General features: G+C 39.6%; 1 long non-coding RNA gene across 1 annotated transcript in view; it reads right to left on the bottom strand.

The window, feature by feature from the left end:
• Window positions 1-7,478, bottom strand: part of LOC135799321 (uncharacterized) — a 38,521-nt gene extending 31,043 nt beyond the window's left edge. The window contains exon 1 of the long non-coding RNA XR_010549989.1: window positions 7,261-7,478. This is a non-coding gene — a long non-coding RNA (uncharacterized lncRNA). The remainder of the gene's footprint in view (window positions 1-7,260) is intronic.
• Between the last annotated feature and the right edge of the window lie 7,327 nt (window positions 7,479-14,805).

Genomic DNA, 14,805 nt, shown 5'->3' with positions numbered 1-14,805 from the left:
GTTTTATTTCGATTTAAATTGGCGCATTACCTCCGTCTAGGCATTCGAAGTCCGAATGGAGTGCAAGAAGGTGGATGTGATACATTTATATCAACATTTATTACCTACTCAGATATAACTGCAAGAGGAAGATGAAAAACAAGAAATCTTCTAGATTTAGGTGAATCTCGCATTAGGATTATTGATGCATTATTTACTTCTGTATATTGTACACTTGATTGCCAGCGACAAAAAACTTAATTGAAATACGTAGTCAGTTTTGGTGTGCGAAAGCAACTGAACGAAGATATGTTAATAGGTATTACAGAAATCCTTTTTCGGCATTCTTTTAATTCATGTTTGCCGCCGACTTGCGCGCGGTCCTCGCGGATATATCCAGGTTTCCATTAATTTCTTGCTCATAGACATTTGTAAGAAAATAATAAAATTTTCTCGTTAAACTCGAGCCGAGTGCGCGTGCGCGATAGAAAATAACAATTTCATGGCGCATTAACTGTTATTACGATTTTTGAAAATATTAATTTGCTTTTTTATATTTCTCTGCATGCATGTGATTGTTGAGTGTATAGTTATGTGTTATTTGTTGAGCCCTTTTAACGCGCCCGTATGGTGAAACAATCATGATATACCATGCGAAATCGTAATTTCCATTTAAAATTATACGAAGGCAATAAAGTTAAATTCAATGAGCAATTATTGCACAAGCGTGCAAGGAAAGATCCTTCTCTGATTTTCTTCTGTCTTCTTTCTAAATGAAGCTGGTAGTATTTTTTGCGTATGCATGCGGCTCTGTTTGTTGACTTGCGCTGCGAGTAATTTATAAATTATCGTAAAATTTGATCACCCAGCATATGAATCATAAATTCAACTGATAAACATATTTCCGTAGAGATTGTAGGTAAGCAACACAATAAGCAATCTGCTTGGGTAATAAATCGAACAAATTCTGTGCGCCGGAGAGACAGATCTCAGCCGGCGAAAGGCTAGAGCTGCTAGTATTGAAATGTATTTTTGTAATTGCGTCAAAACCATACAAACTCACAATACGTTGGTGGAAATCTGATAAACTTGAAACCATGCATCGTATAACAATAGATCAATGGTTAAGTTCACCATGTCTACGTATACAATTTATAATAATCTAACAAAACTGTTGATAAAAATCTATAAATTTCGTTTTGGCTGTAAAAATATAACATCACGTTGGTTAATGGATTAACCGTTATTGCCCAAGCGAATAGTATAAATTCTCCCTGTCTCCCAGTTTCCTTGAATGGCTCTAAAGGTCTAAAGTTTCTATATCATTTTTATTGAGCTTTGTTTCGCCTGCAAATCTTTGCGTTGCCCTTCCGGTTTACTGGCTTGCTAGATACATGGTGTGCATAAGTACCCTATGTTCAATCTTTGCTTTTGATCGCTTATTACTTCCCCGACGGTGGAATATTGAGAAACTTTATGTCTGCAGCCATAAAGCAAGTTCGTACAAATCGGGCGTGTGCATACGCGAGGAATGTATTAATCAAATGTATATTTCGCGTATACAGCCACCATCTCTTTAATAACAACACTCAATAAAGCCGCAGTTTTTAGAGCTCGCGGGAGAGAGAGAGAGAATAAGTGAATGCATATGTAAATAAATAAAGTTCTATGGCCGAAGTCCGTGCGCTCATCTCGTACCTTTTATCGCGGGGTGTTCGCGCTCGATGTCGAAACAGTTTCACGGTTTTATGACTTTTCGTCACCGGGAAAGGTTTAAGATTCGGGGCGCTGGAGTGTGTTTGCGTATCATAAAAACTTGTGTTTCCACGTTCTCACTCGCTGGGAAACTTTCAGCATCAAATTGTCTAGTATTACTACAACTTATTACAGAAAGAGGTGCTAAATGGATTTGCTTATAACTTTTTTTTCCGTTTATATTACTTTGCAGGTCTGCAAAGTCTGGTTGCTGAAATTCGGCGCGACAATAAATCCGTAATAAAATTATCAATTCCGAGTAATTGATGCTCCTCGAATTGATGTGGCCATTAAGGCTAAAATTCGTTCGGTGAATCTAAAAAATCGGGTCAATTACACTTATTTGCTACCGTTGGTGGTGCACGAGTTGGCCCAGCTGCACGCATGACGGTTGCAAGGTGATTACTCAACTTGTTTATAATCGGAATTACATTATACTCGCATAAATTACGCATAATTTCACTGCGCCGTAAAAGAAATGGCACATCATTAAGTGTTACTTTATGAGTCTTCATGACGGACCTACTCCTATATTAATGAAATTGCGACCTTGAACATCTTCAGCCTGTAGCTTTCGTTGATTGCCCACCTTACATCTTACAAGGAGTGCATGACCCATCGGTTCTGTTTAAAAACATTTGGTGTGAATGCGGAGGCTTTTGATGGTAATTAGTTTAAGTTAAATATTTTTTGATTTAAGTTATGTGAGCTAATAAACATTTAATTATTTTCGTAAGATTCTTCTTATTTGGATACAACTAGCCACGTAATGAAAGTGGCGAGGGCAAAGCGCTCAGACGAGACAGAATTAATAGTGTTGGTGGCATGGACTATTTTCCCAGTCTCTGTTGCTCTTACTATCTCCGCTTTGAGTGAATCTCTCTCACTGACTATCATTGCTGATGCATTATTAATAAAGTTGGTGTTGAACTGAAGCATATTGCGCACACTCACCGCGCGGTGTATAGTGTGTGCAGCTTGGCTACTGAATAGATGATTCGGGGTTGGGTGAATTCATCAACCGATGCGATATAACTTACCGTGCGAGACGGTAACGTGCGTTTAGAGGTGTTGAAATTGTTGCGCTACCCTAGCAACCAGCCAGTATCGGTCTTGGCTGTGAGCGCAATTTCACTTGCAGTAAACTGAATCTGGAACTGGGCACAGATACAAGGAGAAGTACACGTTCACAATTAGTGTGTATCCTAGTGGAGTCTGCTGGTTCGATATCGTGAGGTCCGGCTGGGTATTTGCATGTTTGCTAGTTGAATGCTTGGTCATACGGTTGCCCCTTCACATACTCGTTGTGCGTCGGTGCATCCTGGCGCGCTCACCACTTTGATCATATTCGGTAAATGGGTATAGGTGCAAATGCAAATAGTTGGGATGATTAGCCACTAGATACTTTTGCGTTTATTCCAAATTTAGGTACACTCTATTGTGTGATATCCGATTATATCTAAATTCATTATTATTGGAATGTGATGCAGTTATTGTTTAAAAACAGGTGATGTAAGTTGCATGATGTTTTATGAATTGACGACAGCGTTTGTTTGAATTTCGATTTTGTTGAAACAAGCAGTAGTATCATTGCAAATGTGCGTATCAGCGTATGGTAAACAGGGTTTGAATTAAAATGGCTCGTGTATTTTTTTTATTGGCTAGCTGGTTGAAGTTTCCAGTGCATGTTTACGCTCTATATTTTAGTCTGCGCACTGTGTTTATCCCGGCTTTTATGCATGCGGAAAACTGTTTGTTGTGTGCGCCACTCGAGTAACGTTATGAAACTGTTAAAAGTTTTCCGCGCGCGGGCTCTAGGTACCATCGGTTCTCGCCCATACATTTATACATTAACTTGGCCGAAGAGAGCAAAGTTATAAATGAACACGAGCAAACATTTATTTTCCGTTTGCGGAAAACGCTCCTTCTGCGTTTGCATCGTTTTGCGTTTCTTCACTTCGTAAAGAATGATTATGTAAAACAGCCGAAGATTGAGTTCATGGCGACGATGTGGACGCCGAAGTACGCGACAAAGAAAAAAAAACTACGCGCAGGAGAAAAAAGTTTCAAGTTTTCTTCTTCTTCTGTATAGTATTATATGCGCACGCATAAAATCTTTAGTTTGATTTTTTCTGTTGCCTCACTTTACGCCAGCTACTACTCCCTGGGCGGCGGCGGCAATTTATCTTTTTAACGATTCGACCAGATTTTTGGAGGCCCAAACTCCCCAATATTTTTTCAGCGCGCGCGCTAGATAAATGATAAAATATGCACAAAACTACCAAATAGAATTATAGTAGGTTTTTTGCGACATATTTTTACGATTTCCAAATCATAAATATAACCAACTCGGTAGATAGATAAACATTCAAAACAATTTTTTTCGGATTTCTTGTGTTTTTCTGCGACATCCCAACACCACGATTTTTTATACCCGGCGCCCGGGTGGTACAAACAAAAAACATTTTTATTTTTCACGCAATATAAATATCAAAACATATTACAAAAAACAACCTTATATTTATACCCGATGAACATAAATTTCCATCGTTCTCGTACGTCACTTTGAGTACGTTGCAAAAACAAAGAAAGCGTCAGTCCACCATTGCATCTATTGGTCGCCCTATGAGTTTCATCCGCTGCGAATAAGAAAAATATCTTTTAATAGCAATTATTGTGAACATACTCGTAGAGCGTGCGACGCGGCGTGCCACAGAGTGCGAGCGTGTGTAATTGTTGCTGTCGAGCTTATTTATAAACCAGGAAACAGCGCGGAATTTTCTCCGGTTTTCCTAATTCGATGTTCAGTCTCATTTAACACGGAATTTATACATAACTCGGCCTCGACTGGCACTCCGAATTACATCCCATTGTTTCGACTTTATACGCCTACCCATTCCGGCTTCCAGCGTGATTATGCTCATGCTATATCATTCGGTTGTTGGCGTTTTTTTGTCTTCTTCTTCCACTAATTCTAACACAATGACAACGATTTACCATGACACTATGCTGTCGCTGATGACAAAAAATTTTTGTTCATCAAAAGCTGTGCTCTGATCGCGCACCTACTTTAATCTCGGACTGAAGTTGCTCGTTGAAGATCTTGTATGAGGAACTCTCGGCGTTCACTTTTTTTCCTGCGGGCGTATTTAAATCGCAAACGGCAGCAAAAAACTGTTTGCTCTGCTGGCGCATTCGACATTTTCGACAAATCTTATCTATTCCGGCTTTTCGCATTTTACATAATTCTCTTTGACTCTCGGCCGGGGCCTTGCGGGCGTTTCCTCGCCTGCTTTTTTGCTCTCAACAAGTTTTCAGCAAACTAACTGCAATTAGCATATATAGTCCATTTATAAAAGCGGCGTCCAATCATTAATATCAAATAGACGACATGATATCTTACAACTTTTTTTGCCTCCTCCCTTTTAAATCAATTTCCTTAAAGCTTATTAATGTTCCCCCGGCGTGATTGATGATTTCCAGCTTGTATAAAGTTGAATAGCTAAATTATGGCTTTTCGGGTTTGCTACCCTCCGAGATTAAAAAAATAACTGCAGTGTTTCCGAATCTTGCTTCAATTAACTTTAACAACTTGATCCACTAAAAAACAAGATCGTTTAATGTAATTTATAATTATTTAGCCTGCAGTAACACATTCGTGATTACATTATAAAGTTCCGCATTCGTACGATTCTTTATTTATTTGCGAGGCGCATAATTGTATAAATCCCGAAGGTATTGTGCTATTATATATGTATCTCGAGACATGGGCAAGTACAATTAATTATTACTCGGAGCGGTTTGCTTCTTTCTTTCGTTGGCTTTTTTAACATGTTTACCGTCTGTTTAATAGCTGGTTTGCGCGCCTACACGACCTTAGTGCGGCTCAAAATCAAACAACAAAAAATGTAAAAGTCTCATGGTCAATATCAGTAACGCTTTTTTGTGCGCATGCGAACAACCACTGACCTAACTTAACCGATGCATTGAACTCGTTGGGTGCTTTAATATTGTTAATAATTTAGTTTAGTTTAGTGGTTTTGTCGGTATGTTGCTTTCGGTTATTACGTCAATAATTGTATTTTTTTCTATCCACGAATGTTATATTTAGCCATATAAACATATGTATTCATTTGTTTAACTTTAATGGCTACAACATATATAATTGCAGTGTATCAAGCACAGCGCCGGCTTGACCGGCGAGTCAGGCCGGCGAGTTAATATGCAGTCAGTGAACTTTTGCAATCGCAGATGATGATGGTGGCATTGAGGCATCAATAAAACAATAAAACAATGCGTTACTTTAATACCTTCTTCTATACGCTGGCTTGTAGCCTACAGATTAATTATAATATTGTTTTAACATGCTGTGAGATGCATATCAGCCACACCAACATAATTTGTGGATATGATACAGCGCACTTGAGACAGTACTGATCATAAACAAACTGATATAGAACTTCTAGACGATGTTATTTTAGAACATATCGCTTATTGCATTTATGCAATATGCTTTTTATGTATAAACAGATAAAAAAAAACGACGCAAATAAAATCATGAACACTTTTACAAACACTTGAAATGTGCATATTATCAGTGCATCACAACTCGAATTGTGTTAGCGTAGGTCACATTGACAGCAACATAAAAATATCGCAAATTGCCAGACGAATAAATCTGTAGAGTAGACGTGATGCGCATGCGTAGTAGCCTTGAGAAGTGAAGTGAACTTTTAAAAACGCGCAAATCATAAGTCATAAGTACATTCGCATATCCGCCGAGGTGGGTAGTCGCACAATGCAATGTGTCCTTAATACGCATCATTAAATGCTCGGGCTAAATGTCGACGGTTGTATGCGCGATAGAACCGAAGATTATGACGAGTCAGTTTTATTGGGCGCACGCGCAATTGATGCGAAATGCAATACAAGGCCAACGCGCAGCACACCACACACAATAAATCGTCAGTTCTGCATTTGTAATATTTTTTCACGCCGCGCATCGATGATTAGCCGTAATGATTGACAGCCGGGTACACAGGCGCGCGGTGCTACAATTGACATGCCATCCATTTTGTTGCTGCATGTTTGAATGGCCGAGGTTATTACAGATCACCACACCACGCGCGACATGCATCACAGCAGGCGTGCTGATATTGTTAATTAGACGTCGTTAATCGTACACTATTTATTTTGTAAATAAATGATTTGATTTTCAAACTAAGCAATCCTTATTATCGATAAACAATCATGGATGTATTTGCTTTTTTGTATTAATTAGCTAGTATTGGATTAATGTTAATTCGATAATAAGATAATTTCTGTCCCTTCCATTCGTGCCGACTGGTTATATTGAAGTAGTGCGTCGTGCGCAGCGTATCAATTTTTGAAATGCGCATGCCGTGTATTTCTGTAATTTATGTGTGGCATATCAGAGACTATGTTTATGCTCGGATAATGGGTACGTGTGGATGTGTATAAAATAGAGACGTGAAAACAAATATTTAATTTCTCATGATTACTCACCCAACAGTCGAATTGACCGCTTAGCGGTTTTATTTTCAGTGCAAAGTAATGGCACTTAAGTGTGGCAGATGATAAAAGTGTGGGGACGCTGATGATGAGCTCTGTAGATGAGCGCGAATCGAAAATGGGGTTTATTCGGATATGCATGCATTCCTCGTAATTCGTCGTAAATATTAGGAAACGAGCAAGCACTTCGCGCGACCACTTTCTATCATGCTCACCAGCTCACCCGGCATGGCACTGATGTGAGAAACGTGCCATTACGTCGAAAACAAAGCACTTTTAACCTATCACCCAAAAGATAATTTATAATATTTAAGTTTACGTATACAAGCAGATATTTATGCGTCATTATGTTTGCTTTTTCCAGCAAATATTCGAGTGCTCGGCGTGAGGTTTTTTCTTCTTTACTGCTTCATCTCCTAGCCTTTCGCTGTGTGGTGTTTGCGTTTACATAATAGTAGTGATTCTTATGTGTGCCGGGCTCCTGCTTCGTCATTTTTTCTGCCTGCAACGAGGCAAAAACAAACATTCGGGATAGCGTTCGAAAACATCGTCAAAATTAAAAGTACCCGGAAAATGATAACCGCACTACGGCACGTCGTCCTCGAAGACGACATAGAAAACTTGGCCGAAAATAAAAAGCGCCATGATTGCCGAGAGTGCCATTAGTGGAATAGCATTTATTTGTTGTTCTTAGTGCGGCGAGCACGGACTAGATTCGTGATATGATTTGCACGATATCGCTGGTTCAGAATCTGCCCACCGGGCAAAACAAACACAATTATATCTCTAACAAATTGCACGTTTCATATTTATGTTATTAAATAGCGCCGCGGACGAAGAAATGCAGCGCATTAAGCGAATATAAGTACGAATGTGCCAGAATTGTCAGAGACTAGACAGACTTAGACATTTCTGCTTGGTCCAGAAATAACACACCACACGTATGCGGTTGAGGTTAATCCTTATTAAAGCCTATACATATAGATGATGATAGTAAAAAAGGGGCACTTCAAACGTTTTTTTTAACTGAATAATATCTTAAAATCCAATCTCTTTGCGACGCCATTACATCCACTTTAGATTGTGTTATAGAAGCGATAAATCATCGCAGTGGTATACACAAAAAATAAAATACATAAGCCTGTATCTGGGTATGCACGCTATAAATACACACAAATCATTTCGACACTCGATCATTATAAATGGTCGCTTTCGAAATATTATATATATAGGCGTATCTCGTTGTTAATGTCCGAGCCGTGTACAGCATCAGTGCAGTTTATGCACAACAGTAGTAGATATCCGTGCTTTTCTGATGTTCCCATTGTACGAAAGCTGGTTTTTTCTTCTCTCAAAGGCCCACGACCAACAGGATTTCAACATTTTGATGGGTCGATGAAGAGAGTCATTTAGTTGCCACTTGCATAACATAATAACATAAAATGTAGTCTAATCTGCAGATCAGGAATGGCGACACGTTTCTTTTCCGCACATTTGCCAAACGCGAGCGTCACGCTGAGTGACACAGGTTTTTAGCGGTTTTGCATATGAATCAGGACCCGGGTCTGACTTCTTGCACAAAGCATTCACGCACTCTACAAAACACGCAAACCCATCATATAGGGACCAGTTTCAAAATGATTTTTGTACACTGGACACATTTGTATACATATCTATCTGGCCTTTTGTATCTGCACGGAGTTTTCGTTGCCAACAAAAGCCAACCTGCCTCCCTGAATGGTGGTACATCTTCATAAAGGAATTGGTATGATTTACTATAACTTACTGGTACATGACACAATGCAAAGGTGTTGTCTTTTTGCGATCGTCATCATTAAGAGTAGAAAAATAAACAATGGAGTTTACTCTGTGGTTGAACGATTGTGAATTTATTTTCCAATGTTTGTATGTTATATACCTATTTATATTTATCCGAAGATGATGAAGGCAGTGAATAGGAAATACACGCATGGAAGTTTGTCGGTCTATGTTTGCACATCCATGCTAATTGTTAACAGTTAGCATGTGTAATAAAGTGTGCAAAGCGCCATAATGCATAATACACATGTTAATTAAAATGTCATTAGAAGTGAACGATGTTATCTGTGAGCTAGAGCGCGCATTTCTGTCGTTGTGTTCTTGCTCGCACACCCACAAGTTCATCTAAATTCAACATGTTTTTTTTTAACTCTACCTGAAATTAAAATTCAATTTTCTATTGTCAATATTTATAACTTCAGTGCGAAGGTACCAAGACCGGTAGCGAAATGTACATACAACTTTTTTTACAAGTTTAATTCGTTCCAAGTGAAACGCCGGTGAATGGAACGTTAATTGTGTGTTAATTAATAGCTGAAATTTAAAATTATCCAACGCTCCGCATCGGCAAACACACTATTTAGTGCGCGAGCGTATCAATCATTTGGGGTGGCGAGCGGGGCAGATAAGCATCGGGTGTTTCGTTAACCCGAAAGTGTATTCGCTTTGGATATTTTGGCGATAGGCCATCGCACGATACAGTGGGCCTGTTGTTGTACCAACATAACGTGCTGCGAGTTTTTACAAATGTGTTTTTAATTAACGCAATTCCTTGAACCTGCGTATACAGACGATACGACAATGACTGACTTCTTGGCGCGCGAGTACTTTCCCGGAATGTAATCGCTCCGACATAATTCATCTTCTTCAATGTACGCATGTTTTTGACATGTGGCGAAGTAAGCAACGAAACCATGTACAAATACTTTTGTACCATAAATTAAATTTTTAATTATTCCGCGGTTCAAATACGTTTTCTGTTTACTTTTCGCGCGGCGCGGAAGTCTTTTCAACAAAGCATCGGTCGGAAATTCGTTCCCTGGAGGGAGGTAAGGCGACAGTGACAGTGCGCAGTGTTTTTAATCGAGCAGGACTTTGTGCGCTGTATCATTGCCATGGAACATGAAGGATATAAATACAAATCTCACGTCTCTTTGAAACAATATATAGCGCGCCGTGTCTTCGTCCTCCACACGCAGACACTTTTAATTACATTACACTCGAAACCTCGTACTTGAGAGTTGGGGCGCTGGGGCCGCATTGTCTTTTAATGGTGCTCGCTTTACAAATATAAATTAAAGCGCTCCAATTGACGGCATTTTGTCAGCGTTTGAAAATATTTTGCTGAGAATTACGTGCCACGATTGTTTTCTCTTAGAAGGCCGAGGGAAGCAGTCTGAGATAGGTATTCCGCATCGTTGCGATTTTCGCTTTTCGTGTGTAATGAAATAATTACAAGAGATGATGGAATGAAAAAAGGTCTCGTTAACAATTAATAATGGAGCTTCCTTTTGGGGAATTACGATTCTACGAGATTATTAAAGATATTAGGAGATTAGTGCATGTAGTGTGTAATTTTTCGAGCGGCGCGAGCACTGACGCGAAGCACATAAGATATTAACTAATCCCTGGTACTACGGTCTTACGTCGCCTCCCATGATGTAATAAAATATTCCCTTTTATTAGGAGCATCTACCTTGCACATACTGGCTTCCAATGCCTGCCTATTTACGTCGTACCCCCATCTCCGCGTGTCAGGCTGTCATACGCTTTTCACAACACCCTTAGAGCAAATATGATACGTCTATCATGCAGCGCGCAGTCAGTGTATAGAATGATAAATTCATCCTGAAATTACCGAGACTACCTGCAGCCCCAGCCGAGACTAGGCAGAACCTGGACGCGAGAGAGATCAGCACAGGCATGAATACTTAAATTACATAGGCTAGCTGGGGGCTAGTTTTTTACAGCGTTTGCTGCACGTTCACCCTCCCTCAATACGTGTATCACGTCTACCTACATCTTGCATTCAGAAAATTCCTAGCGACTCTTTATAGGACTCATTATAAAGATCCTTATCGACGTCGGCTTTCAAGCGGCTTGAGATAATTAACGATTGCTGAACATTTTGCTTTACGATTTCTCTGGCGTGGTATAAGTATACCTATATGCTTTTTAAAATTCGAGTGTGATTTTATGAATGAGTCATTCTCGGGGAGGTAGATGGGCGAGCACATTCCTTCTGCCTCAGCCGCATGAACAGGAACATATTTGGGCTGTGTAAATCATCAAACGGCCGTAATAATAACTTACACTGTGGTTGAAACATACTCGGAACAGTTAAAACATACATAGTATGCTCAGTATGCATGAGTAATAAAAGTTCGAGGGGACATTTGTTGTTGTTTTTCTCTTCGGTCACATCAGCAAAGCGAACCCAGCCATCGTAGGTTATAATCAGTGCGGATCATTGTACCTTAATTGTTGTGGATGGATTTCGGAGTTGGACTTGTATGTAAATTGATACGCTCTCGCGAATTTCGAGGTTGGATACATCTTGGTGAACGCCGTGCGAAATGTATAATTTTCAATGGATTTGCATAATGTTTAGCTTGGTGTCTGTCAGCGGTATTATTTCCTGGATAGACTCCAATTCTAAGGTAGTAGGTGCGAACACTTCAAGTGGTTCTTGGTGGTGCATATGTTGATTTTGCAAACGGTCGATATCTGTGTGGAAAAATATGAAAAACTAATTTGGTTCTGATAAGCTTTCATTGCTGAAATCGGCTTGTAATCTACGTTTGAAGTGCGTTTTTTTCTCTCTCAAAGGATTTGGCTGATCAGATATGGATATGGTTTCTGCGTGCGGGGTTGTCAGTCAGATTTGGGGAATGCGTATGCGCGCAGACCCCCGAACGCTATGTTGGCAACAAGCTAGTCCCCGTCACTCACATGTTGCGGTTGCTGTTTGGATTCGGTGATCCTCATTGATGTACCGGTGCGTTTGTGTTATTAGTGGGGTGCCTTTAGTAATAATAACAATAATAGTGGCATATTATACTCCACTTGCGTTTGCCAGCTCGCCGCGCACCGAAGATACCGTCAACGGTGGCGGGGGTGGAATTACATTTGATGTTTCCCTCAGTTGCGCTGCCGCCCATCAACCGCCGCCCGCCGATTGTCAGCTTTGACTAATTGGCAGGGATCACAATGGTTGTGGCGGTAGCGCATCCAGCTTGAAGGCGCATTTCCGTTCGCCTTGTTGATATTATAATAATCTCTTCGGGATGGGTTGCGGCGACGCATCAGGAATTCCAGGTACAATGCGCAGGCAAAATAGCAACAATGATCGCAATCGCAGGCAATACAAGTGGAGCGCACAACCTTGCAGGTGACCCCAGTGTTGCACGCTTTAATTAACATATTAGGTTCCGATAACAAATGACCATTGCCATAGCAAATTGCAGCGACAATTTTTTATTTATAGCTGCCTGCAATATGTTACGTGTACCTATATATTTAGTATACGGACGACGATAATAGCTTTGCAGTAATAAACATTAGTATAAGTTAGAGACATAATGTTTGCGTAATAATATCCCATAATAGTCGCGGGTTGGTATCTGGTCGCATGTGCGTGCGATGGCAAATAAAAAACGAACAAATAAAGCATTAATTCCCTATTGCGACCTCGTCGCATCGAGCCCTACACCTTCGCCGGTCAATTCTCCCTAACTGCCTTCAATATTTCAATATACGCCACTAAAGTGGAATTCTATTTACGGCTCTGTGCCCGCTATGCGACGCGGGGCCGTTTACCCCAAAAATGAAAAAGCAACTGCCAAACAAATAGAAGGGCATCATATTTAGCGACAAGTGTTGGATATTTATTATTTATGCGAGACGAATTTTATCTGAAGCCGGGCGCGCGCTTGTTTCAGCAACTGGTATATCAGTCAACAATTCCATGGGGCAGGGGGGTCATGTGCATGCATGACAGCTTGTGTGTGTCAAGTCAAATTGCGCGTGAACAAATAAATTTAAAAAATATATATATACCTACATATATCTATATGTATATATTTAATATTTCTATCGCATGTCGCATATTGTGTTTTATGTTTTTCCTCGTTTCCAAGTGTGATTCTAAATTTACTCAAATTTCTAGATTTTTGGAAATTATTAATTCTGATTGTAATAGCTTATGGTTGCAACTGGCGACATTAGAGGAGTTTTATTAAAAATTTATAAACCAAAGGACATTTTTCGACATTGTCGACATTCAATATATATCGGATTGGTAACCCTTAATTATCAAGGATTGAAGGAAGCCCACTAATAGAAAAAGTTTTTGGTGGAAAATTACTATCAGTCCCTGTCACCTCTAACGGCTCTGTGAGGGTTGTACACTGCTGTGGTACTTACCGATCGAACGCGCAGTGGTGCCCAATGTATTTTTAATAGTCATTATAATTTCTTTATTACTATCCTTAACGATAACTATACTTGGAAGTTGGTAAGTGCGACGTTTCGGTAAACACGAACTTGTAGGGAAATTGAATCCTTTTTTTGAGGTGGAAAGCGAGGCTAAACCACACGTATTAAAAAAGGGGAAAGCAGAAATATTATGGCAGCAAGTTTAATCACGTCAATCATGAATATTTATTGCCGGAGCTGTTGTGGGTGAAAAATTGTGTGTTACTGCACTTGAAATTAATAATTTAGTCTAAAATAAAAACTATGCTGATCATATGCAGCCAGACAAAACATTTTCCGCGCTAGACAGCAAGTTATGACCGAGTCATACGCGCCACAGCAGACAGGCACGTTAATGGCGAATATGCAAAGTAGCGAAATAAATTACGGAGCGAATTTATTTGTGCATATTTTCAATGACTTTCAAAAGTATATTTCAAGTGCAAATTTCGCCGCGCTATTCCAAATGCGCAAGTTCGTAATTCGCACAATGTGAAAATACGCGCAAGATTAAACATGAGAACAAATGATATAGCTAACTCGCCAGCTGAAAAACGCTCAACCCGGATGATGGTGGAAATATTATCAAGCCAACTAGAATATTGTATATTCTATTATAATCTTTAAACAATACGTTAGAGTAGAAACGGCTAAATTACGTTTTTTGCTGCATGCAGTTATTAGCGCGTAAGTCATCTAGCAATTTGTTATAATTTATGTGTTTCCGTCGCCGCCAACGATATTCATTTCGAAATTTCTTTATATGATGCATTTAATTTGCTGATATTTAATCTTCCAGTATTTGATAATTTACTATGTTGTTATGCCAACATTAAAATGTTAAAAGTGTTTAATTAACAATCCAACACAAAGCGAAAATACACCATGCCGAGTCATTAAATGTAGTTCAAATGATTTTTGGGATAATATTCGATCCATGCGATGCATATGTGTGCATTTGGTTTCAAGTGTGTGTGGGCATAAGTGTAAGTAACCTAACCCGACCTTGTTTACATTTAATCATCTCGCTATTTGTTTAGGTGATAGATCCATGCGCGATGCAAATGTGTACGGCCAGTGGTTAACATCGTCCAGATGGTAGTTATATATGTGTGTAGATATTTACTCACCGCACTGACAAATAATGCCCGGACGTGTCTTGGGACGATGCGAGAGGGATGCACTACCCAATCGCAACCAAATCTACACGTAACGAGCATGAACATACATTAGTAATAACCAGCA

This window comes from Atheta coriaria, unplaced genomic scaffold, assembly GCF_025399875.1.
Source record: "Atheta coriaria isolate IRGN ID8LTWV9N9 unplaced genomic scaffold, Caltech_Dcor_3.1 hic_scaffold_9_pilon, whole genome shotgun sequence".
Classification (NCBI taxonomy): domain Eukaryota; kingdom Metazoa; phylum Arthropoda; class Insecta; order Coleoptera; family Staphylinidae; genus Dalotia; species Dalotia coriaria.
The sequence above is the reverse complement of the archived record's forward strand: the minus strand, read 5'-3'. Positions and strand labels throughout refer to the sequence as shown.